Below are 6,000 nucleotides of genomic sequence, written 5' to 3'. Positions count from 1 at the left end.
TTAAGCAACCTAAATTCCCTTCCTCCCCACCATGGGCTCAGAGCTGGCTGGGACAGCAGTGGGCAGGTTAAATATCCCAGCTGAAAATAAAGGTATTAATCTACAGTGCTGCCTGTGCATTTAGGCAATGCTCATAAGCTGTCAGGCTGCAAAAGCAAAATGTTTTCTCTAATTCCAAAGCAGACCTGCAGAACCCTAGCCCTCCATCCTGGTGGAAGGAGGACATGGTGTGTAAAACCAGGCTGCCTGACATCCAAAGGCAGAACAGCCTCAGCCTCAGGGTTTGCCACAACCCTTGTGCTTGGGGCTGCAATTAAACTTTTCAACTTCAAAGAAGAAATGTTTCTGAGAACAAGAATAACCCTCCAAATGATCCTGACACGAGCTAGCATATTTGCTTTGCATATTTCTGGAATATTTCTGGGCTTTTCAAAACAGGGCTCAAAGTGCTGTGAGAAATTTGCCACCTCCAGCATTCAGGCCCGGGCAGTGTGGGGAGTGTCCCAGTGACACTGAGATTTATTTTCTTCTGCCTGTAGCAAATGGGTTTGCTAAGATCTCAGAGCTATTGGAACAGAATTCCTAACACTTTACCAACCCAGGCCATGCATTATGTACACCATACTCCCCTGCATGTTTTACAGAGGATTAAAGTGAGCAGTAGGTGTTGGAAGCTGCTGACAGGAGCAGGATGTGCTGCAGATGGCTGAAAGGCACCAGCAGGAGCTGGGTTCTGATTGACCACTGGGGTCTATCTGCCCTTTTCCCTAGGCACAGTGAAATACTCTGAGAGCTGAGGAAAGCTTTCAGCCCAATCAACACTTAGGCTGGGACTAATCAGTCATTAAATGAACAGAACGATGAGGGCAGGAGGAGCTTTTAGTGTTTGGAAGCAGCGTGGAGGGGAGGATGTGGAGCTGGACATGCACTCCTGGAGGCTCTCCACGAGCTCAGCTGGCCTGTCCACATGCACAGAATTGGGTGGGAAAGGTGCTCCTTCCCCAGAACCCTCCTCTGCCTCCAGGGATCAGAGGCTTAGGGAGCACAGGACACAATTTAAGTCACAAAGCATGGATTTTCTTTGAAGTTTGCTCTAGCTACATGCTTCCCCCATAAATCCTTCCATATTTTTATTCCCAGGGTACTTCAATAATTTTCACTTGTTGAACTATTTCAGTTCAATCTGAGTTTAGAGCAACAACTTCTCTGTTGCACTCCCAGCTCTTGCCCTGTCCCGTGAGCAGAAGCAAACTGTGATGTTGAGTACCCAGGGTGCTCTTGTGGAGTATTTTTGTTCCTTGTTCACATGAAAATGAAGGGCAAACCTGCTGTCTGAGGGAGCCTGACCTGCCTTGGGCTGTGTGTTCACAAATGTCCTTGGGCAGGACATTTTCCCTTATGTGAGTGACCAATTCATCCACCAAGAAAAGCTGCTTGCAAAAACAGTTGAAACTATTTGGCCTCTTCAAAGTAATATTTCTCCCTGCCCCTGCCAGGCAGGGGAAGAATTATGTTCCCCTTTTTATGACAATTCTAAGAGAAGCTGGTTCAAAGCAAACAGTAAAATGAGCTTGGGGGCCTTCCTGAGCGTGCCACAGAATGCTGTGTGTAGCCAGCTGAAAGAAAGAGCTGCAATTTGTAAGAATCAACAAGTGGCCCCAAGAATGAAACCTTGCACCTGACAAATCATTTCAGGTTTCCTCGGGCTCCCTCTGCCCTTCACTGCCTGGTCACATACTTATCTCACAAATTCTCTGAAGGAAGAAGCATTTTTTTGTTTACCCCATTTGCAGCATCCCCAGCACAAATCGGTTCCAGCTAAGGCTGGTGGGTGTTGTCATCATGGAAATAATTGCAAGGATCAGATTTACAGTGGAGCCTCCATAGCTCTTCTTGAGGTTACACAGCAATGTTTCCCTCAGCTCTGCAGCCTGATGTGCAAACCACACTTATTCTGGGGAGTTTCTGACAGAAACTTGGCTCTTGGCAAGCACTTAAGCCCATGAGTTGTTGCTATTACACTGGACTGAAATGCTTTCTTGAGCAGAGCTGGACTAAAGCCCACACATGCATGTTTTGCTGGAGGTGTTTTTTAAAGCCCCCTTCCCTGGGAGATGTGTTGCCTGTCTCACCCCTCTCCAGACCCAAATTTCATGTTTTACCAGCCAGATTGTTTCCCCCAGGTGACAGAGTTCCTCTGTGGGCTCCCGGCCGCAGCATCAGTGCCCGTGGGGAGGAAGTGTGACCCCATGCAGAACGGAGCAAACTTCCTACCCTGGGCCTTGATTAACACTGCAAACAATTTGCATTATTCATGGAAAACAGGCCTTTCCTCAAGATCCCTTCTGCCAGCAGCAGCGGTGAGGCATCAGCTGCACTCCTTATCGGGATTGTTACTAATATGCATCACAATGAGAAAACTGCTCCCTCTTCCTCATGAACAGAGAGGATTCAAACATCTCCCTTCTGCAGAAAACAGGTGATTCATCTCTCTTGCTGGGAGGAAAGACTGACATATGTTGAACATATTGTACCCTGGCTTGTGAAGTTACAAAGCTTCCTCTGTGGGCAAGGATCACTCAGAGGAAAACGCCTCCCTTCGCTCTCCCTTCCCTCCAGCGGAGCCCATTTGATCCTTCCCAGGCTCTAAACAAAGCTGCCTGTGTGCCCTTGGGAAGGGCTGCTCCAAGATGGGACATGTGCAGCCGAAACCAGCCACGGGGAGAATGGCTGGGGCTCGGCTCAATTTGATTAAAGTCATTCCCTCACTCAGGCCGGGGACCCAGACGAGCTAAAAATACTTTGGTCCTTTCCTCTGACTCTCATTTTAGGCCTGTGCTCTGTGTTCCTTTCTGTTTGGTGACAGAAAATGTTATCTAGGGGGTTGTTGAGTTTTTTTAAAGGTATGCTCTAATCTATAACCATTTGCCTGTTGAAAAAATGCAGGTGCCTGCTTTCTGGTGGGATGTTTTTAGGCTGACGTAAAAATTCTTATCCTGCCATTTTCCAGCATGTGACACAAGCCTGATGCCATCAGCTCAGCTGCTGCAAAGAGGTCCCAAAAGTGTTAACGCCCGAATTTTCTCTTGGAGCAGAAGAAACAAAACAAAAAGAGCTCAGCTTTCCCCCAGGCTGATGTCTGTGAATGCAACGCTGCCCCCTCCCAGGGCTGCTCTGCTCTGATCTCTCTGGCTAATTTTGAATTAAGGTGAGAGGAATTCTCTAACTCACTGAGACTCTTAAAAAGCCCCTCCACAGCTCAATCCCACATCCCTGTGAGATCATGAATGCAGAGATGCACCTTGACTTGTCCAGTGCTGCACATTAGGTCACAGTTAGAGCTCAGAGACAGCCCCGGGGTCTGCACGAGCTGAAATCAATCACTGGCACTGACAGCTTGACAAAAAGGTCAGGGGAAAGATTTCAAGTTATTTTCCACAGTAGTGGCTGCTCAAGTACTGAAATCTGGCTGAGATCCTGGCTAGTTAATCACTGCCAGGGAGGCTTTAACCTTTAGGTATCAGAAGTGGCCACCCATAACTGGAATAATTTGAATTTATGGGCATATTACAATGGAGAGCTTGTGGCGCCTCCCCGCACCATTTTTATGTGCTACTGCCCTGTTGGAATCATGCTACATAAAAACTGTCAAAATACTTTCACAGAATGGACAGGAAAAGGAAAAAACAATTGTATTTTAGAAGTAGAAATACCTTAAGAAATCAGACTATTCCAGTAACAGCTGAAACTTTCAGTCGAAATAACTTTATAACATAAATACCTCCTCCTCAAAAGCCAGAACATTTAAAGCAGGTGACTGTTTTTTCCCAAGCAATAAAATCACAGAAAAATTTAGTTCTAGGTTAACCAAAGCTAGTCACAACTTCAGGTCAAAATATCATACATTGCTTCAGTGGGGGGAAAAAAGGGGGAAAAAAAAGCATTCTGAGAATTTGAAATGTTTCAGCTTCTATTTTCATGCTGGCATTTTCAGCTCCTCATTTTACAATGACATTTTCATTTCAAATTGACCTTAAAACAGGTTTTCAGAAAACGAGAATGAAATATTTGGAGCATCCTGAGGCAATTCCCTCCTTTCTCCTTCCTTTCTTTCCTTCTAAGGATCCAAATCAAACCCCCAAACCACGATTCCTTTTTAAAGGAGAAAGAAATCTTCTGAGAATTGGGAATCTTTTCCATGCCAGGCAGCTCATATTTTTCTCCTGAGTTACAGGAGTGACTGGTGTAGCCACAGATCCAATAAAAGCCAAACTCATCCGCTCCAGGATCCTTGCAGCAAATGCCAAGCGTGCCCTCGTTAATATTCTGTGGAGGTTTGGGGATCAACAGTAGCATGCAGAATAGCATTTAATGACAGCAGGGCTTATTATCAGCGTGATTTGGCCTCATCTGGCCTCTGCTGGCAAAATAATGTGCATAATAAGGTGTGTTAATGCTGGGCTCTTTGGCAGGTCCTGGCAGATGAGACAGTGCAGCTGGCAGGACGGGATGGGAGCAGCTGGGAGGGGAAGATATTAAAACATTTGACATTTGGTGTCTGAGGGGGGCACTGTTTAGGGCTAATAAATAACTCACCGATGATGACAACCTGTAATGACAGCTTTTATTATGGTCTGGTTAATCCTCAGACTCAGCTTTGTCCTTCCAGGCCATCTGCCAGCCATTTGTTTTGCAGGGTTTTTCCTCCTGCTTTGTTAAGTGTGCTGCACTTGGGAAGAAGCTGTGGCCACAGGGGTGTGGGGTGTGTGCCTGGGGCTCATCCCTGCCTCTGGCAGGGCCAGCAGCTCCCAGGGGAAGGGCAGGAAGGGGATTTGGCCAGGGAGCCTCAGTGCTGCCAGGCTCCTGTGCAGATCTGGCTGAGTGCACGCTCTCCTCCAAGCATCCACATTTCTAGGGATGGGGAAATGCCTCTCTTTTTCCTGCATGGCCTGTTTCTGCCAGAGAAATTACAAACCTCTCTCTCCCCAACACCAGCAGCAAGGATTCTGTCACAGCCAGAGGGGATAAGGAGGCAGGGCTGTGGAAATTCCCTGTGGGATTGTGGCACCCCTGTGTCCTCATGTCCCTCGTTTTTGGTACCTTGTCAGCTCTAATAACTCTGCCTGAAAGACAACCATTTTCCCAGACAATCTGCTAAGTGCCTGAAAAACCCAGACCAAACTCCAGCGTTTGTGTCAGCACTGACAGCAAGGTGTGCACAGCGTCCTGTGTGTCCCTTGGAAGTGACAAAGGGCCAATCTCCAGGTGATTTCCAGGTGCACAAACTCCCCCAGCCAGGAATGACTGCAGCTCTCAGAGCAGGACACGTGCTAGAGGAAAGAAACAGCAATAAAATATTATGAAAAGAGGGAAGGGCAACACCCAGAGCATCTCAGGAGATGTTTGTCACCTTGTTTGTCATTAGCAAAGAGCCTCAGAAACTTAATTTGCCAGGTTAACATGGGGGAAAAAAGCAGTGGAGAGGAGTTTGGAAAGAAAGCCAGTTGTTGACGGGTCTGGAAGTTGTTTTCTTCATAAAACAGCCTAAGTCATAGAGCAAGTTCAAACACAGGACCCTAAAAAGGAAACACAATGAGGAGAGGCTTTAGGTGACCCTTAAAACCGTAAAATTTGCAGAAAGGCTCGTCCATCTCACTGGAAAGGGCCAGGTGCCTTCCCTGAGCCCCACCAGGCCCTGAGGAGGAGCATCCTGGGAAATCAGCATCCAGCAGAGAAGATGTACTATAAAAACAAATGCTTGACACCAAAAAAGGAGTGCTTCTAACACTGCAGACACGTTAAAAATATTCTTTAGCTTCCCTTGAGGAAGAAATTTAAAACTTCCAGATGAATGGTTCAGCCTTCATCTGTGTGGGTTCCCTTTTGTTGTCTCATGAGTAAGATCCCGAGGAAGAAGGAGTGGGTGCCCTTTTCAGAGACTTTTTTGCATGTACCAGGCTATTTTTCCACCTGTTCATTGATTTCCATGCCATCACTCAC

Source organism: Camarhynchus parvulus, chromosome 1 (assembly GCF_901933205.1).
Source record: "Camarhynchus parvulus chromosome 1, STF_HiC, whole genome shotgun sequence".
NCBI lineage: Eukaryota > Metazoa > Chordata > Aves > Passeriformes > Thraupidae > Camarhynchus > Camarhynchus parvulus.
Note: the sequence above shows the minus strand (reverse complement) of the source record.